Source organism: Acinonyx jubatus, chromosome E3 (genome assembly GCF_027475565.1).
Source record: "Acinonyx jubatus isolate Ajub_Pintada_27869175 chromosome E3, VMU_Ajub_asm_v1.0, whole genome shotgun sequence".
NCBI lineage: Eukaryota > Metazoa > Chordata > Mammalia > Carnivora > Felidae > Acinonyx > Acinonyx jubatus.
In genome coordinates, this window is record NC_069398.1 from 22,906,368 (window position 1) to 22,927,533 (window position 21,166).

The 21,166-nt window shown below is 47.7% G+C and overlaps 1 protein-coding gene across 6 annotated transcripts in view; it reads right to left on the minus strand.

Moving 5' to 3' along the window:
- The window catches only part of AUTS2 (activator of transcription and developmental regulator AUTS2), a 1,109,507-nt gene that overhangs the window by 252,990 nt on the left and 835,351 nt on the right, over nt 1–21,166 (minus strand). The gene's annotated exons all lie outside the window — the stretch shown is intronic.

A 21,166-nucleotide genomic window follows, 5' to 3' on the forward strand; every position in this document is an offset into this window, starting at 1 on the left:
TAGCGCCCAGAGATTTTACAAATCTTGATTAATTGTTTCAGTGCCTTGTTATGAAGGGTCTCCTCCACGTTGTGTTACTTAAAAATTTTTACACAACCCAAGTTGTCAAATGGAGGCAGAAACCCCACATAACATGTGATAATAAGGCTGTTACTGTGAAGGGCTCACTAATCCTGTATTTATTCACCTGTTCCCCATTACACAGATCTGTTAAACTAGCACTTTGTCCATCAACACTTGAGTGCTTAAAGCTGAGTAGGCCTCTTTTGTAATTGCTGGCACCAGCAAAAGCCAAACTGCGAGCTCTCAGAATGTGGCTGGAACTGTTGGATTCGCCTGATCGACCCGTGCCACGCTCACTTGTCCGAGACCTGCCACCCCCCACCCCCCCAACTTCACTCACCCATGTGTATGCAGCAAAAGCTGCATGGGTTAAAACAAAACAAAACAAAACAAAAAAGAAAGGAGTTTGGGAAGGAAACAAGAGAAAAAGCCAAACGAAATGATTTCCTCTGGTGACATTTCTGCTGGGTTACACCTCCACCAAGGATTTATGGCTTCACAAAGCTACAAAACTAACCATATGGTCAATTAAAAAGAATTCCAATTGCCGCGCTCCTGGGCCCAGAAACTGAGAGAGAGAAGTTTCCTGTTAACAAGGACCCTAGTCTTTCTGGAGGGCTAAAGTACACCCCAAATCATGTAAGCTACGAAAAGCAACTATGAAAAACGACGGACATTCTCCTACTGGGCACTGCCGCAGCCCCCTGCTCTGCACTTGGAGCATCACCGTCACCTGCCCACTTGCTTCTGACCCTGGGATAATTTTTATAGAGTCACAAGTGAGTTGAAGAACTCCAAAGAATTTCACACTTCCCTCCAAATGGTCTGGCTTCACCTCTGCATCAAGTAGCTCAAAAGAGCATTTGAAATCTTAGAGCCAGCAGGCTTAGCGATGTCCAGAAAAAGCCCTGCAAACGCCTCCGTGTCGCCAATATCAAATGGACACGTGGGTCATCTGAACTGCTAGCTGCCGTGAGTTCTGAGCATGTGGCCTGCCAGGGCACCGCTGCCTCGATGGCACGTGCCCGACGGTGATAAACATGGACACCCACCTTCACGAATGGAAGGGGGTGGTCCCAGACAAGCACGTGCTGCCTGCCACGGCCCTGCCGATCCAGCCACAGGGTTGAATTACAGGAAGACTGGTACCTTAGTCTGTCCCTCAGAAGCTCATGAAGTTAAAGGGGGTTCAGGTAGGCCAACCTATGACCGATCAACCAAACGGGGACACTGCAGAGTCAAAGGGGGAGCTCTTGATTATGCCAAGACAAAAGACATACGTAACTTGGGCTGTCCCGGGGAAACTGGGATGGGTGATTACCTGGTTTAGGCGGCTATTTTTTATGGCCTCTCCAAATCTGAAGGAGTTGGGGCAGGGGGAGGCAGGCCAAAATATTCAAATAACTCTTTCTCTCACAGGAAGACACAGCCAGATTGGAAACTGTCGATGTGGCAAGGCCAATTTCATAAGGAGATTTGACTATTTGGGTTTTCTTCCCTTGCTTTCCTCTATTGTAGGAGTTCTCAAGTGTTTTGGCTGAAGGACCTTTTTACAGTCTTAAAATTTTTGGAAGACTTCCAAAATGCTATAATTTATGTGTACTACCGCTACCAATGGTTACCTTATGAGAAATTAAAACTGAGAAAAGTATAAAGTGTTTATGAATTCACTTAAAAATAACAATAGATCAATTACCTGTTAACAAATATTAAAAAAAAATTTTTTTTTTAATGTTCTCCTATTTTTGAGAGAGAAACAGAGCAGGGGAGGGGCAGAGAGGGAGGGAGACACAGAATCCCAAGCAGGCTCCAGGCTCTGAGCTGTCAGCACAGGGCCTGACATGGGGCTTGAACTCACGAACCGCGAGATCATGACCTGAGCCGAAGAGACGCTCAACCGATTGAGCCACCCGGGTGCTCCAACAAACAAAATATTTTTAAGAAAAATAACTAGAATTTCCCGAACCAAAAACTTAGAGAGAGGAGGAACACTGTTCTACATTTTTGCAAATCTCTCGAATGTCTGGTCTGGCGGAAGACAGCTGGATCCTCCCATCTGCTATCTGTGCGTTCAGTCTTTCTCAACCGCACGTCTGGAAAACTCCACTGTGCGTTTGTGAGGGAATGTGAGTAGCTGGCAAAGCCAAACGAGTGTCTTCCTCTAATGAAAATCGTGTTGGCACTGTAGAACTCCTGGAAGGGACCCCTCCCCTCTCAATGCCTGGACCACATGTGGACAATTGCTGTGTCCCTGGAGTGAAGGAATGAAAATGTTTCCCTAGTTTTTAGGGATATTTGGTTACTAAGGCCTTCTCTGTGCAAGAAGAAAGGCAAACTAGTCTTCTTCTGTTGCTAATGATTCTGGCACTGAGTTTAAAGGCCATCAAAATCTATTTGAATGAGGAAGATCGAGTTTGAGGAAAGAATTCCAGTGCCTAAGATATGGGGAAGGGCTTTGCAAAGATGTGAAGAAGGATTCGCTCGCGATGGGGTGGCAGAGAAAGGGCTGTTTTCAGAATATCTGCGACCCAGGCCCTGTTTTGGGATAGCCCACAGGAGAAGCAAGACCCTAGGGGGAAAAGGTCAGACCAAACAAAAGTGTATTCATGTGGACAGAGGCGGGGGGTGGGGGGATGTCCCGAGAGTGAGCAGGGGGTCCATACAGCCTAACCTTCCAAACTTCGAAATGGCTCGGCAACAGGTAGGTCACTACACCTGGACACAGCTCTGAGGATAGAGGACAGCACCAGGAATTACTTAAGTTCAAGTTCTCTTTAGGGGTGCTGTTGTAAGTAGGAAATGAAACTGACTTAAGAAAGCAAAGAAATGTGGTTATTTCTTCCACACTAGAGGCTGGGGACTGAGGGTCCTAGTCACTTCTTTTGAATCGGTCTTGCCTAATTTAGGAAGCCAGCAGCAAGCTGGGCCTTTGCCGAGGCTGTGAGTGCACCCCGGCCCCCCCCCCCCCCCCCCGCCATTCCGAGGCCTCAGGGAGGGCTAAATGGCTCAGTGAGTCAGCTTGGCTTATCTGGGCTCAAAGCTGCCAAGAGGTGGAGAAGAGAAATTGCAGCAGTTACCTTCTGAGGGTCAAGCTCTTAGCACCAGGGGTTGGTTAGCCACGAGCCTGCCAAGGGCTTACACCAGGGATCAGACAGGGAGCTCATGCCGTCCTACACTTTAGTTTCCTTATCTGTGGATCGGAGAACCCTATGCTCTGGGGTTGTAACGATGAACGAAATGAAATCATGGGAAAGCACCTGCCATGGGAAAGCATCTGGAACAAAGGAATCGCCAATCCGGTTTTCCTTTATACCAGTCAGCTATAGCTCCTGTGGAAAAATCTTCCCCGGCCTTACTCCCTGGGTCCGAATGCCTTATAATTTCTCATGGTCCCCACCCCTCTCCCGTGCGGTGTGGCTGTGATTACACAGAATGCGGTGGGATTCTTGAGTCAAGTCTGCCCTGTGCACCACAGCTCCGTGAGGCAGGAGCGATGCTTTGGCTTTTGTTCTCTCCACCACAATTCGCTGTGTCAAGTGCAGTGTTTGGTACTTCATAGGCCAGCGATGCTGGAATGAATGAATGAATGAATGAATGAATGATGTGGTGCACACTTTTTCATTATTAGTTCCGAACAATTCCTTTCTGTGGTTTGGGTTTGACTATACTCGATGGAGATGGTGAGATTTCAAGAATCTGAGATTTGAAAGAAAAACGGAATCGCGGGGGTGGGGGTGGGGTGGGGAATCTACAACCCTAAGGAAGGCAAAGGGGAGGCAGCCCAGTATGGACGCGGGGTACCGAAAAAGGAAGCTTCTTGAGAAAAGAGGCTTCAGTTTTGAACAAGACCCCAAGCAAGTCAGGGTCTTAAAATGCAAACACAGCATGTTATCCTCATCATACCTAACCCTTTCTCCACAGCACTGGTAAGTAAGCTAGTTAATAGGTGATTAAAACATTTCTATCTGATTACTACACAGTTAAACGCTTAAAAAGGAATCACAGTTAATGGGACAGCACAGGCAAGATCGTAAATTATGGCTGGAGCATGTGTGCGTGTGCACATGCGCGGTGTGGAAGCAAATCACGCCCCTTCCCACACACACCCCCCTCTTCTCAGTCCCCTCCAGTTCATTTTTTGGAGCTGGTGATTCAAAAGTGACTTTGGGGGAGAGGAAGGTATCGAGGAGGTGGGGGAGAGGATGTGGAAGGGGAAGAAGGATTTCAGGCAATTGAAGGATTTCAATACACAGAAGCAAATACCTGGCTGATACCTCCGTAATTAAAGATGCCAGCTAACAAACATCAAACAACGGGCACGACGAATAAAGCAGATGTGTTACTTTTCCATTTCTGAAAAAGCGACACAACTCTGGCTACTCTTTGGCACCCCTGTCCCCTCCCCCTCCTGTCTCCCTCCGTTTCTTTCCTTCCCTCCCAACCCCCTCTCTCTCTCTCTCTCTGACAGCACTATTAATGATCGTTGATGCCCCACAGGCTCTAATGGGTCCCGTTGGGAGTCCAGAAATACTGCAATTTGTATTGAGGATTTAGACATAACAACAAAAAAAAAAAAAAAAAAGGAAAAAAAAAAAAGCCCTCTGCTCCAGGGAGCCCGAGCTTGATCAGTTAGCTACCCCCCTAGAATTGCACAACAGAATAATAAATGACAGCTCTTCGATTAAATCAAGCCTTCTGCTGTAAGTGCTGGAGAGAGTGTGATTGTCACTAACAATCTACCGCTTGTTAACACCACTGGGGTATGAACAAACAGTAGTCAACACTTAAAAAATTAAGTCTTTGGAATACCTTTGGTATGTGTGCATACACGTGCACACACACACGCTCATCCGAGCTACGTGTGCACACGCCCGCAATTTTCAGAACCCCCTCCCCCACTCAGGTATCTTGGGTTGGTTTTTATGTTTCGGTTTTCTGGTTTCTTACGTGTTCAGAAAAGCTCAATAAGAAAAGCCAGCTGCTGTCACGTTGAAGAAAAAAAAAACCAAACCAAACCCAAAAGAATCACACGTACATCTGCACCGCAGATACAGCATTCTTGAGGACACAATGTACAAAGTGATAAAGCTTTATTTACCCTGTTTCTCAGGTTAGTCTAAAGAATCTGTGAGCAGAGCAGGCCAACACTGAGTTTGTGGGTGATTCGCCATTTAAACGGATTTCTTTAAGGTGGTTACGAGGTTGCGTTCCGGACAACAAGTTACTTCAACAAAGTGGGTGATTAAGACGAGGTTTGGTTTGGGTCGGTGCTCACCCAGAACCAGCAGCCCCCAGGCTTGGAGGGTCCAGCTTTACTGGATGGGAGGGACAAGATGCTTTCCTGTCCTCTCCTGGCCTTTCACACCCCACAGTGCCGTCTGAGACCTCAGCGGAGCCTCCGGAACACTTGAGGGACATCGCGGAGCACTGGGCACGGCCAGCACGGGTCGGGATGCACGGCACACTGAGCAGAGTTAATTGGCCCCATAGAGAGGAGACACAGGGTCCCTCATCCCAGCCTGCGAGAAGGAACAACAGGGCCTGCCTCTAAGGTGCTTACACTTGAAATCAGAAGGGCAGCCAGAAGGGGTCCCCCCAAGCCCGGGAAGAGCAGCGGTGGTGAAGCTGGCTGACCGGAGTCCCTGGAGACAGATGGTGTCCGTCTGCACTTGACCTTTCCACGAGGCGCGATCACATGTTTGTTTTGACAGGACAGCTGAGAATGATGAGTCTCCTACCCTCTTCCTCCCTCCCTCCCTCCGGCCCTCTCCGGCCTCTAGGCCTCCACCTCCTCCCCCCCAACCCCATGGTGGAGAGTAGGATTCCACACAGCATCTTAAAGTGAAAGGCAGATGGTTTGAACTACAGTCAGCCACATTCACTTGCAGATTCAGAATTATTGATGATAAAAGCTAAACTATGAGGCATGTTCCATCTGTTTATTTTCCAATTTTCATTTGTTGTAGCCCTGTTAATATTACTGGGATTTTCCTCTCTCTCCAGAAGAGTTGCCATAAGGGCATCTACCTAGAGACATCTGTCGCCTCTCGCTCCAGACGCCGTCGCCCTCACCACTGCTGCTGAGGCTCTGCGCTCTCCCTCCTCACCAGCCCCCCACGGCCCCCCTTTCTGTTCTCCCATTCTGGGCAAGTCTGCAGCCTTCCCCTGTGACCATGACTGCACCCCGTCTTCAGTCCAAGGGGTAAAAAGGACCCTCGAGGGACTGCGCCTGGGGCTGTGGGGGCCTCCCCCCGTCCCAGGGCTCTGGGACTGAGCTCATCGGCCAATGCTTCTCAAACTGGGTGCCAGGAGGGACACCAGTCTCAAGGACAGCGCCTGGTCCTGGAGCAGTACTTGTACGACAAGACTGGAAAGAAGGGCCTGATGAGTGCTGAAGACGTTACTGATACAGAAGGGCACACACACACGTTATGAGATGGGAGCGTGCCCCTGAGGTCCCCACCCATCCTGGCAGGACCATGTGGTCCCCGACATGGGGACAGTCTGGCAGAGAAATCCGACAGGCCCTCCCTCCCCGCGCCCTATGGTCAGCAGGATCTTGGAGTGTGTGGCTTAAATTCCCCAGCTGCATTTTCTGTCCCCGCTCGCCTGCTCTCTCCTCGGGGCAACAGCTGGACTTAGCCCGGTTACAACACCGGCTCAGAGGGGCCACGTGCACCGCGTGCCAGCGAGAACTTCCTAAGTAACTTATAGGCCTCCTTTAATCAACAGGCAAAGCTCTCCATCTTGTTGACACTTATGACCCTCGATTTAAAATACTCCAATTGTTCAATTCAGATGAGACCTGGAGAAAGCGCAGGCCTTTTCCATTAGGACACTTTCTAATGGGGCAATACATCAAGTCCCTGCCTCTAATCTGAATAACAGCTGTTTAGAAACCTGTCCTGGGTCTATCATTTGGAGCTGCTTTGAGGAAGATCAACATTCCTCGCATCAGCTTCCTCGTCGTCTCTGCTCCGGGAAAACTGGTCAAAAGGACCCTGAGAGGGAGCCGTCCCCCACCTGGTTTCATTCTGCTTCTGCCTCCCTCTTTCTTCTCCCCAAGACTTCTGCATTTCATCCAAGCGGCAGTCCTGAACATTCTTCTCTTTGGTAGCCTCGCCTGAGGTTCGTGAACAAGTAAAAATATAGTGATGATCATTTAGTGAGCACTGAGAGGGTGACGGTCCCCAGCCGGGCACAGGAGAGCCACTAAAGAAAAATGGCCCGTCTGGTGAAGCAAGACGCACTGGGGTTGGAGCCTCAGGCCCTCCTCTCCCAACTGCTAGACTGAGTTGATTTATTGGGGTGCAGTCTTTGCTGCAGCTACAACAGAACTGTACTTTCTTGGCTTGCTTTCTTTCTTTCTTTCTTTCTTTCTCTCTCTCTCTCTCTCTCCTCTCTCTCTCTCCCTCTCTCTCTCTCCCTCCCTCTTTCTTTCTTTCTTTCTCTCTTTCTCCCTCCCTCTTTCTTTCTTTTTCTTTCTTTCTTTCTTTCTTTCTTTCTCTCTCTCTCTCTCTCTCTCTTCTTTCTTTCTTTCTTTCTTTCTCTCTCTCTCTCCCTCCTCTTTCTTTCTCCTCTCTCTTTCTCCTCCTCTTTCTTTCTTTTTCTTTCTTTCTTTCTTTCTTTCTTTCTTTCTTTCTTTCTTTCTCTCTCCTCCCTCTTCTTTCTTTCTTTCTTTCTTTCTTTCTCTCCTCTCTCTCTTCTCTCTCTCTCTCTCTCTCTCTCTCTCTCTCTCTGTCTTCCGGTTAGAATACAGGCTTCATGGAGGCACGGTCGACCAATCAGAGCTCTTTGGGGCCGGCATTAGTAGGACACTACGGTCCTTGTCCTGCACGAATACCCATGGACACCACTACCACCATGACGTTCTGATGACAGAGTTAAAGAGCAAAACACAGCTCATCCCTCCTGACAGTGTCACAATAAAACCCATCGTGTTAATCTAAAAACTGAAAAGGACGACTCCGGCTTGTCTTAGAAGATTTTGGACATTTTGCTGCCAAGCCCGAACAGTCGCAGGAACCTCACGATTTACAGAGACGAACAGGGGCACCTGGGTGGCTCTGCCAGTTAAGCATGTGGCTTTTGATTTTGGTTCAGGTCATGATCTCACAGTGTGTGGGACTGGGTCCCACGTCGGGCTCTACGTTGACAGCATGGAGCCTCCCTGAGATTCTCTCTCTCCCTCTCTCTCTGCCCCTCCCTGGCGTGCGTGCGCTCTCTCTCTCTCTCAAAATAAATACGTCAACTTAAAAACAAAGAGAAAAACAATTTAGATTTATTTCCTAAACCCACTGCATCTTAGGAGAAGGAACCAGCCACATAATTGAAATTGTCCGTTCTTTACACGGGTGTGATAGATCCTGCTCCCCCGTGCCCGTCTCCCTCGTTCCTGTGTCAGTCACACATCTACACTGCTGTTCACACTTCAGCCACAAGGCCTCTGTGCTTATAATCTGTTATTTTGCTGTCGACTCGTCATGCCTCATTAGTCAGCTTTGACACCTGCACCTAATACCTTTTCCCTGACAACGCAGGACAGCTTCTGGCGAGAGCAGATATTTTCCAGAATAGCTTCAGCAGAGGTCTCCGATGGTGTGGCAAAGGTGTGATGTGGGGTCAGTGGGGCTCCCCTTATCCCATTTGGTAAGCCCTCTTCATTAAACTTCTCTAAAATTGGCTTCCTTTAAAGACTGTGCATGTGGCTGTTAAAGCCGGAAGACAGAATGCAAACAGAAGAAAATAAAAATAGTCTATAAAACTTTAATATTTAATTTACGACAAATCTATGGGTGTAGGCTCATGTGCAGCAACCTGCAAAGTGGCAGATGAGAAATGTCTAGATACAGAGAAAAGCAGTATAAAGATTTTTATAACTGAGCTTAAAATTCATGACGTATTATCAAATTAATGAAAATCTCAGATTTAAAAATTCAAATTCATTGCTGCTAGCTCAACTAGCAGGAAATCTCAGTTCTAATTTAGCAGAGGGGAGATGGTTGATATAAAATAAAAAACAAAACAAAAAGAAGTGTGTTCTTAAAAAAGCGATTTTTCTTTGGTGGTAAACCTTTTCTCTGCATTTGGGCCAATCATCAGACTGGTTCTCACGTACAGACGACCATCGGATCATAGCAAACGCACAGACATGCCCTATAGTTTATTGACTTCAAAACTCTCATTCTGGACTCACAATGTATCAGTCTAACTACGTGGTTACTATCTGGTGACACAAACAGATCTAGTAAGTGGCCAGCATAGTTGGGTTAACATGTGACAATGTATTGGGCCATGGTCAGTGCCTCCTTTGGGGACCACCTTCCCTTTCCAAAATATTTGAACCGCTTAGTCCAGAGTCTGAGCGAAATAATGAGCTGCATCCAGGCTACGAACACCTACAGGTGATACCACCTTCTCTCCCCTGGTTCTCGCTCTCCCCTCCCCTCTTCTTAGGGCGCGTTTGAAATGTATGGGAACACGTTTCAGGTGTCACAGTGATGGGAGGACTACTGGTATTTAATTGGCAGAGCAATGTCGTTAAGCGTCTTAGCAAGTGTGGAAATGGCCCCACCCCAAATATCAGTAACCACCCTGCTGACAAATGATGGAGGATACAGAGAATCTTGAGGAAAGATCACATCTTCCTTGCCTGTTTCCCCAACTCCTCACTCACAAAACATATCCACTTCAGAACAAGACCATGTAACACCTCAGATATTTATTATCAGCGCTTTGCCTGAATGGGAACCTCCCCAAGCTCACAACCAGTAAGAAGTTGGTGAGTGTGACTGGCCCTTCCTACCACACACGACACTGAGGTGAGGGCTCCTGGAAACCAGGCACTTTGGGAGCCGTGACCTCCCGATGCAGCTATCTTCCATCACTACTTTTCTGCAGGGGACACAAACATTCTTGAGATCCTAAGCTCTATAAGCACCACTGGGAGCTGTGGGCACAAGTCATTCCAATAGAAGGAGATTCTCGATTCCATCATGGTTCATTTCCCTCACGACTCTACTCACCAACAGCGATTTCACTCAGTTCATTTCAAACAGATGTGGTTCACCTCCTGTTTCAACAGGACGAAAGTAGAGCAACTGACCACCGTAACGTACAACGTCTTCCATTGGCTGTTGATGGTGTGTTCCTACACAAGAGCCACTGTCTTTGTCCAACATCTAGAAAGATCACCATTAACATGGAGCTGGGTGAGAAACATGGTTGGAGAGCAGAAGGGGAAAAGGTGAGCCTGAGGCAGTTCATAAGCATACTGATGAGAAGTTTTTGCAACCAGAGGTCTTTGGGAACTGGCTTTGTCAGACCCTATGACACGGCTGTCTGTGTACTGGAGTGGGGGAAGTCATGGATGCTCTTTCGTTTCTTATCAGGATAGGCTTCTAGAAGAGATGCGTCATTTAGGAACAGGCCGACTACTGATCAAGGTCTCGTGAATGAGGATGGACGGAGGAGAACACGACCAGCAGACGAGGCTGTTGGGGCAGGAGGGCGAGCTCCTGAGCTGTGGACGCACAGCTGACAACAGAAGTGAAGGGCACCCCAGTGCCACCTGCTTCTCTGACATTAATGGGATTTCTGAGGTTGAGCTAGGTTGGAGTTCAAGTCTGGAAAAAGGAAACAAAAAAGCTGGGCTGGCTGCAAACTCGCTCTACGTTTTGACGGCAAAGATTACGTGTCATTTTAGGTGCTGTGGAGGGGGAGGCTCACAACCCTGCGGGTCTTTGCCCGTCTCCTGACGGTGCTGGGAGCAAAGCCAAACAGGCCCCACCACACCCCCAACCCCAACCACGACAACCACAACACGGGGGAAGGGGCAGTGGAGGAGCCAGGCCTGTGATGGTGAGGGTCCCCGAGGGTGACGGCAACTGCTTTTACCACCTGTGGGTATGGCTCTGCCATTCGATCAGAGGCTACGTAAACGTGGCCATCTCTTGTCCAAAGGGACCCTTCACCTGCGGGGTTTCCTGGTCTCCGGGTTCTGACCACAGATTTAGAAGGGCTCTTTGAGGAAAGAAGCGGAGCTGGCTGGCAGGCCGTCCCGTAGGCCAGCAAGAAACAGCCCTTTCAGTTAAATCTCCGGTTTCCGTAAGGAATCTCACGATTTAAAGCAACTTCCTGCCCCCACCTTCGATTAGTAGCCCCAGGAACTACCCTGGTGGTCTTCACGTTTGGATCATGTGCCCCCACAGTAGAAACAAACAGAAAAACAAATTTCACTCTCCTAACGTATTTCTATTTATCTAGACCCTGGGCTCGCACAGCACTGTACTAGCGTGTTTCTGAAACATACACACACAAAATAAATCCAGACGAGTGAGATAAAAATAAGTAGAAACAGTGGTTCTATATTTTTCTCCTCACATCCCCCAAAACTGTTGCCTTTCACACACACTTTGGAAAGCATCAGTTTATAGAGTGTATCACTTGGTGCCCAGAGAAAATTCGGAAGGTCACGCATTTCCTCTTGAGCATTTGAACTTACTGGCCAAAGCGGAAGAAATAAGAGACATGTGACAACAACTTGCAAGGGGTTTAAGTCTTCCAAGAGAGTCTCCTTGGTACCACCACTGAATGGTGAGGATGAATCTTTCTGACTTGAAGAGAGCCACATGTGTTACTTCCTCCGTCTCTCGCCATTTCTAGAGATGTCAGATGTGGTTGTGATTTTTATGCCTCTCCACCGCCCCCCCCCCCTTCTCCATGTGTTGCTTATTTTTACCATTTGCTTTGGGTTTCATGCCATTCTGCCACACTTACCCTGCATTCCCTGTCCTGGGCTTTTGACTCCCGCCTCAAGCTGCTGGTTCCTTCAGAGCAACTTGTTGCCTTAAGAAGGCAGAGAAAGTGGGTGGTTCTTCGAAGAACACCACAGAGGGAGGGGCCGGAGGAGGCATCTAGAGGCTGTCTGTACTTAAGAAAGAGGTGAATTTTTCCCTTCAAGGCCACTGCTACCTTTGGCAACAGTGGGGAGGGGGGAGAAGGGAGGGGTGCTGGAGAAGGGGAGGTGTCCCTGTCACTGGGGAGCCGCCAGGAAGCCAGATGCCGGGCAATACTTGAACACGCATATGCTCGCTGGATACTTCCTGCAGGATACTGTCTTTGGTGATGACACTTCACAACTAATCAGGAGAGATCGGTACAGTTAGGATCAACGCAAGACCGTTCAGAAAGGGCTCTTTCAGCTCACCAAGGACCCCAGCACACTGCCTGACTTATTCCACTCTGAAGTCTCTCTTGAGGTGGATTCCTTGGGCCACTGTCTATGTTCACACCTTGCCCCTGGCCTCCCACCTACATCCAATCCAGGAGTCTGCAGGCTTACCCCCTTCAAGTGGATAATTCTGTACCATAGCTTCTTCCAGGTCTTCTTAACTTAACCCTGTTATATTTTCCTTTTCACCTCGTTAACCTCCATGGGCTCCCCACTGGTGAGAGCGGTGATTCTCAACGTTTATTTCTTCTGCCCTAATATACGTAAAGACGACGAACACGTTCCCACCAATGGCTCTGACTAAGATGGGTTCTCTCGCCGAGGTGGGAGAGTGACCCTCCATCAGGGGTGAGTCAGGATCTCTGGAGTCACATGGAATTTGAAAACTAGCTTCCTATATGGCCATGCAAGACCCTAATCGAAGCCAATCCGCCATGACTTTGGCACATCCTCCCCTCCTGTGGGGTCCCGCACTCTTAGACTAAGGGACCCTTCCATCCGTGCCTTCACACATTCTGGTCCCTTTGCTTGAAGTGCATCCTGCTCTCTGAAGTGTCACCTTCCCTCTCTGAAGGAAGCCACTGCCTTTCCAGCTCTCCCTCCTCCCTTCCCTTCTGCAGAGCTGCCCCCCCCCCCGCCCCCGCTCTTTGTGTACGGTGTCTGTCCTACTGGCACACTCCTCACACTCACTGCACAACCGTGGCTCATTTACCTCCCTGGACTGTAAGTGTCCAGAGAGCAGGCACTCATCTTATTCACATTTGTCAAGATGGCAGCCAGCAAGACTCAAGATGATGAAACTGAATGGAAAGAGAGATGCCAAAATTATCGTCGCTCTGGCTGCCGGTAACTGCAACCAAACTGCTTGTCCTCGTCTTCCACGCCTCATCCCTTGGGGCAGCCCCTCATCTCTCCTCTGCCCTGCCTCCTCCCCTGCTAACTCCTGATGGGGTTCTGTTACTGTGGCAGCGGTGATTTACAACTGCATTTAGCTGAGTCTAATCAGAAGTGTGAATACTCCCCTTCTATCTGGCACACATCATCGGAGCTCTAATTATTCACACATTTTGGCAAGCGTTCTGGTGTTCCCCTACCAAGCTCCTAATCCCAGCAGATCAGTTAAAATAAATGAAAGAGAGAATCAAAAGGCACTTTAAAAATTCAACTGTTCTCCAAATGAGTTTGAACAGGCTCCAGATAACTAGTGATTGCAGCTGACTGGCATTTAAAATATAAGATCCCTTCTGCACACCCCCCCCCACCCCAAGTCCCTTCCTGTACCCCCTGCAGATGAGAACATGATTCTCCCCTATTTAAGAGAAACACTGGAGACCAGGGCCCTGACATGTTTTCACCGATTTGCATTAAAAACCAGGAAAATATAGTCACCATCCCAAGATCCAATCAGTGCCAAAGCAATTCTGCTTTTTCCACATAGGTAATGTGATACCAACACAGGACCGATGATTACAACGTTCAGAATGCATCTATTAAAGAGCTCCCAAAGTGCAGGAAGTCATTAAGGCAAAAATTAAAGCCATGTACCAAACTCAGAATTCAAGAAAAGTTTTCAAACACACACACACACACACACACACACACACACACACACACACACACACACTCATGAATACACACACATGTACCAAATACATGCCATTGGCAGATTTTAGGAAAGCAATGAATACATAGCGCTTTCCATATTCCTTGCTCTTTCTCTTTGCCAGGACTTCTCCCCCAGAGGTCCTCAAAGCTTGCTCCTTTAGCGCCTTCAAGTCTTGGCTCAAGAAGACCTCTGTTCATCCCACTTAAGATCACATGACTTCTTCCTCTCACCCCCAGCACACCTTCTCTCCTGCTTCTTTTTTTCTCCTTAGCACCCATCACCACCCGACACATCATGAGTGTTACTCATTTATTCATCATCTGCTCCTCCCCCCCACTGGAACGTAGGGATTCTTGACCGTTTGGGCCACCGCTGTCTAGAACGGCAGCCCATGTATAGCAGGTGCTCGATGAAGAGCGACTTCCTCCCGATGGTCTGTACGTGTCTGAGACCGAGTTCTAGAAAGCTGCCGATCTTGTACTTTCTCCCCTCGTAACTAAGAACACTGGCTGTGTGCCAGATGGATGCCAGGGGAGGATGAGTAACAAGATTTGGGGGGAAATCATGCATGGGTCCTGAATTCTTTTTTTTTTTTAAAGTAGACCTCACACCCAGCGCAGAGCCCAACTGGCCACAGTTGGGGCTTGAACTCACGACCCTGAAATCAAGACCCTGAGCTGAGATCAAGAGTCAGATGCTTAACCCACTGAGCCACGCAGGCACCCCTGGGTCCTGATTTCTTGACTCAGCTCTGTCCCTAGTGTGGCGAGCAATCCAAACTTCTGTTCTCGCTGTTTTCAAACAAGGACAGTACCAAGAAAAACTATCTTCCCAGGATTCTGAGAAAGTTCAAACAACATAACGTGGAAATGTTAAATGCATTCTCCACATGCAAGCTAATACTATTCTCCAAAGATGAGGCAGTGCTCTCCATTTTGACTTTTCCAGAAACCAAGTGTTCTCAGTCGCAAAGCGTAACAAGTGTATCTAGCCACAGCTGCACGTAAGGGAAACGATGCACTGATTCATCCGTTCTCTTCCACTGCAAGGATGTGACTTGCCATAGATGGCTGAAAGCATCCTGTCCAAAACGCGTCAAGGAAGTTGTGTGTGCATGTGCATCGAGGTGGCAAGGACAAGAGGCAAGAGCCTTTCCACACTTCTGCTACTAAAGGTGGAGGCTTCCCCCAACATCACCTCTATGAGGGGCTGGAGGCAACGCAATGTCTCTTGGGCAGGAAGGTTCTAGATGACAGGGAAGGGGGTAATTGAAGTGGTTGACCAAGTGAGTCAGACTGAAAACACAGATTAAGGTTTTAAAATTCTGGTTATTGGAACACTGAGCCCCAAAGGGAACTTTTCATCTGGTCCCTAGCTTAGTTGGACAGGGAGGACTTTAAATTTGAGCTGTGCATGTGTGTGTGTTTTTTTAATGGTTATTCATAGGAGAGAAGGTTGCTTAACACTAAGCAGAACTGTTCCTTTGCTCCCTCCCAGGTGCCCCGGGTAACTGAGAGACTTTTGTACTAGGGTCGGCATGAGACCAAGGAAAATATCACCCCCACTTGTCTATTTATATAAAATACTCCAAGCATTTATATGTCTTTACGTTTCGGGGTAACAGCCACACAGCATAGACGTTGATATTTCATGCATGTGAAATAACACAGTAGAAACCTACTTTAAAAAATTACTTTTCTTCAGTGTCACCATGGAAACCAGCCAACATAATCTCTCCACACCTAACTCTGGGGGGTGAGGAATAACAGTGACTGGGGGAAAAAATGAAAACATTGCAAATGCTCATAAATTCTGTTATGTGCCAAACAATTTAACATGAGACATTTTTCCTCTGCTTTCGGCTAGGATGTCAACCTGCGATGTGTACTTTTTGAACTTTGTTTGATTTTCAAAAGTAAAAAAACCACATTGGGAAGCTTAGCAAAGTTCCTGCTAAGCCATAAATCATGGCAGAGCCTACAAAGCCCCCCAGCTTGTCCTCGTAAGTGGACTTGAGTTGGAGGCTACAGGGAGAGGGAAAATGGCAGCTGGTGGGGGCTGACGGGGTCAAGGGCGGGCAGCGGGGACGTGGGGAGACTTGTGAAGAGAGTTAGAAAGATGAAATGGGGGAAGAGGGTAGTCAGGGCGTCATGGCTATCCTCCTCACTCTGATTATCGCTCTCATCTCTACAGCGCTACGTTCTAGGGTTCTCCTCACCGTGGGTCCCAAACAAGAAGCTCTTTAGGGAGCTGTTCTGGCGGAGTCAACCCGAGGGCCCTGGTGCTTTTCAAGGACGATAAAAAGATAGAAAGCTCTGTGAAGAGTGGGATTGTTTATAAAATAAAAGTAATTCTAGGAAAAAAATCCAAACCTAGACTCTGAAAGGGAAGATTAGCAAGATTTCCCAATTTGGTATTTGTTTCTTGAAGACCACTCATGGTTTAAGAGGCCAAGCTCCTTAGCAAGGACTTCCTTTGATTCTCAAAGTGCTCCTGGTAGAAATGAGATGCTGGTTACAAAGATCAGTTCTGCAGTGAAGTGGCTCATTTTATTCTGAGTCTTGAATGCCTCGTTCAAAGACCGAGCTGATTTCAAATCGTACCATCCTTTTTACTTGTTTATTTCAAATTTTAACCTCAGAACTTGCTGCACGTAAATCCTTACTATTTTCACAGTTGATGTTCTTGGCAGAAATTATTTCTCCTCCTGCCTTATCACCTTACCTTGCCCCCTCCCCCCCCATCAGTGGATTTTATTTTAATTGCCTACGACTGCATCTCAGTTCTAAATATTGTTCCCTGCCGCTAAAAACACCCTAGTAATAACAGTGCCTAGTGTAGTATTATTATTTTGAAAGTATATTTATTTTGAGAGAGCGTGAGTGGGAGAGGGGCAGAGAGAGGGAGAAAGAGAGAATCCCAAGCAGGCTCCACGCTGTCAGCACAGAGTCTGACACAGGGCTCGATCTCAAAAACCGTGAGATCGTGACCTGAGCCAAGATCAAGAGTTGAACACTTAACTGACGGAGTCACCCAGGCGCCCCCCGTGCTTAGTAAATTACAATACAACAGGAAATAAGTATCATCTTTCAAAAGAATTAGCAGAGCTTCCAAGGAAGGTTATTTAATAAACGAGTAGAAATAGGAGAAAACTGGAGATGGTGTATCAGACCTCTGATCTCTCGATCATATTTACGCTGACTGGGCACTGTGGGGGAAAAAGGAGGTACGCTCCTTACCAAATTATAGAAGTAACCTTTTCCCACTAAGAACATAAAGAAATCCTGGGAACTGAGCAGAATAAACCTGAGGGAAAACACTGGAATGGAATCCAGAAGAGTTAATTGAGAAGACGGCTCTCTCACACAACGAGCCAAAAGAGATTTGACTTCGATGCTTCAGCATCATCTATCCACCCATCTACCTGGTCATCCAGCCAGTGGCCCCCCATCCACTCGCTGATACACGTGTTCCGTAAATGCGCTTAAGTGCTGCCCTATGCAAGGCTCTATTCTTGCGCTAGAGACAGATGTGCGGGAAGACATCACATCTACTCCTTCGTGTGCCACCAACGGTCATGTGCCATTTTCACCTTTCCTCAGCTCCTAAAAGGGTAACCTCCCCTTGGTAGTAGCAGCGTGCCGTCTTCCATACACGGTTCCTGGCTCTGAGTAGATGTACTTATACACGGAGAACAAGGAGCTGTGCATCTTTATGAGCAATCAGGAAGAACGAGCTTTGAGAAAATATATATTCAGTAGCACGGGAAGAAATATAGCGTGTAAAACTGGGAGAGGGAAAATTACGCGGGGAGGGCAGATGAACACGCACAACATGGATAAAAATGCAAAAGTTATTATAATTTATTCATTAAATCCGGCATGAGAGAACAACATGTCTCAGAAACGCCCCACAGAGGGCTAAACTTCCAGGACATTCCTCTTCCCTCGCAGAGTTTCACATGCCATGTTAAGTGGGTTCCTGAGTGCTCTGCGTTGGTCTTGCTACAAGCCAAGGCCTGTCCTCCTGCTGAGAGGGAGTCCTAAGGTTTGCTCAGAGAGTAGTTCACAGTGACTTTCCTCAAGTGGCCCCCAGTGGGGAGTCCGGCTGAAAGCACAAAGCACCTGTAAGGATGTTCTGAAAAAGTGATGTAAAACACAAGTGCCTGCTGTTACTTTCACCTGACTAAATTAAACTCCCCACATGAGGGCCTCTGTTCCGCCCTCCTCTGCCCCATCCTTGGCTCACTTTTTCTGCCCTCTCTTGCCGGCACCGATGTCATAACGAGAGCAACCGGTCCCGGCTGAGCAAGGTGGCGGGATCAGCTCAAAGACCATTTTAGGGAAGATGAAAGCTTCCAATTCTTTAAGTAGAAGGTCTCAGAAGCTTGGAGGACCCCGTGTGTCAACTGAGGGCCAGCACACAACAGCCTTAGCTGGGCAGGGACTCCTGAGCCTGACTGCTGCCGTTTGACCCAGGGTGCCTGTGTCTACACTGGGAGGGGCAGGGGAATCAGCCTGAGGAATACGAGGGTTGCAGGAGGCCAAAAGGGTCTCCCAACCAAGCCTATGGTTTGGAAGTACTTCCAGGGCTCACTGGGTGTCAGGACTCATTCTGATCCCCTTTCAAGCACTTTTTAAGTATATCTGAACTCTCGACACAACTCTCTGGGACAGGCACGCTCGGGTTGCTCATTTGATAGGTGGCAAGCTGAGGGATGCGGAGAAAGGGTTAACGTGCCCAGGATCACGGAGTCTGGCTCCATGCACTTGGTGACTGTGAAATACTGATTCTCAGATGGGTACAGGGACAGAGGAGGAAGAGACAGCAAGGAAGCACCGTCCGCTGAGAGCAACAAAACCAGCCAGGACCTCCCGCTCAGTAAAAGGCTGAGCAGTGGGGGGACAGTCAGATGTTGGACCTTGTCTACATTCTCAGGGCTGACAGGTGCCAGGGCTGTGGCTAGTGGACGAAGGCCCGTCCATACCACCACCCTTAGTCTCTGAGAGGTTGCCCTAAGAACAGGCCACGGTGGGCTCCTTGACTCGGAATCTGCAGTGAGCAGCCAGGCTCTGAATAGCATCTTCTGGGGTCAACATTCAGGCTCATCTGGAAAAACAGCTCTGTTTTCAGAAGTATATGACATACGGCAAGGACGGTCTCATGATCAGTTCTGAAATCGGTTCTGAAATCAGCTGCACTGAGCATGAGCCCGAAGGCTGGGACGGGAGAAGTAACGGTCAAATTCTGGGTGCTGCAGATAGAGACTGGTTACTGTTACTTTACTGGCCGAGGTCCAAGAAATGCAGGTGCCCTGAAAGTAGGGCATTATGGCTCCTGTGGTGACCTGCCCTTAGTTTTGGCATCTATAGGTCATACATTGGGGACTGTGCTGGTATAAAGCATGGTACGCTGGGCAGTGAACTTGGGCCCTGCGTCACTGTAGACAGTATAACCAAATCTGGTTAGTAGCTGGCTGCAAGTAATCTATTAGGCCCTTTTTGTTTACTATTCTTGAGTGCCTCTCCCGACACCCCCCAAACCCACATGTAGCTAGGAATTCTATTGGTCTAAAGTTCATGTTCTTCCCTTTTGCTTGTTGAACTCCTGTCCTGACTATCTTTTTAAGGTCTGTAAGATCTGTACTGATAACATCTTTTTTCATTCTTGATCTATTGGTATTTGTGTGCTTCCCCCCCCCCCCCACCCCTGCCATGGTAGCTGAGGGTTTCTCAATTTTGTTGATCTTTTCAAAGAAGGAATTTTTTAAAAAGATTTTATTTTTAAGTAATCTCTATACCCAACATGGGGTTCGAACTCACACCCTTGAGCTCAAGAGTCACATGCTCTACTGACTGAGCCAGCCAGGTGCCCCTTCAAAGAACCAATTTTTGTCTTAATTTTTCTCTCTTGCCTATTTTCTATTTCAATAATTTCTGCTATTTTCTTTTTAATTTCCTTCCTTCTTTTTATTTTGGATGCTTTGATGTGTGTCTTCTTTCTCTAGCTTCTCATGATGAGTCTAGATCATTGACTTTAGGCCTTTCTACTATGTGATATAAGCATTTACAACTATTAATTCCTCTCTGGGTACTACTTTAGAAGTGATGCACAGATTTTAAGATGCAGTATTTTTATTACCATTTAGTTCAAAATACTTTCTAATTTTCCTTGTGGCTTCCTCTTTGACCTATATTTAGAAGTATGTTGTTTAGTTTCCAAAAATTTGTGGTCTTCCTTGGCATCTCATGGCTATTGGTTTCTAATGAACTCCCAGCTCCAAAATCAGCTCAAATACTCCCCTACCACCACCACTACCCAGAATCCTCCTTTCCCTGGGGTTGGAATTAGACATAAGCTTTATGAGGCCACGCCCACTTATTTAATGCTGCGTCTCCAACGAGGGATTCAGGGCCTGCCCCACATCATGGACTCAATGAGTATGTATCAAAGGGGTTGATGACTTCTTGTGTGATTTCTAAACCCTTGGTTACTGTCTCTGCAACTGAACTAGTTACCCAAGTACAGGTCTGCTCCCGCAAATGGGAGGTTGGGCACAGCAGGAACCTGAATTCTATAGTCTCTAGGGCTTAGTCTGGGTCTGACAAACTGGTGGCCTTTAATGAAGGGATATCTAAGCAACAGTTCTCTGTACGGAGAATCTCAATCTTGTATCTAACACCGATGGGACTGTCTAATGGGGTTCTGGGTTTCAGTGGCACTGACGGCATAAACGATGGTCTACTCAACAGTGGATGCTGGACGGGAAGAAGTCAGTTTCTCCCGATGAAATAATGTGCTGCCACTAGTAATCAAAGGCATTCATCCAGTTGCCCCTTTCCCATGACTGCTAGGAAGATCAGACCTGCATCTGTGTGTTCTCAATAACTTTCTTTAACTTGGGATATTTGGTAGCGTTTCTTAGCCTCATGTTGCTTAACTGGTTTCTCCCAGACTGAGTTGTTGTGGATCGCAATGTACCTGTTTTCCATCGATTTCTTCAAATTAATCTTCAAAGAAGGTGGGATAGATCAATTCATGTAATCAATCAAATCAGCTGTCAGTGGAATTTGGCTGAACAGGACTGTCCTCATCCCACCAGGGAGTGAATTAGAAATCTTAACTTCTGGTGGTTGGTGAGGAAAACGGGAACTCTTTCTACGTACCTGGGCATGTTATGGCAAAAGGGAACCCCTGGGACAGAGGTGGGACTTAGTTAGGGTAGGAGTCAGCTAGTTAGGTCTCCTGCCTTGGGAAGCAGCCCT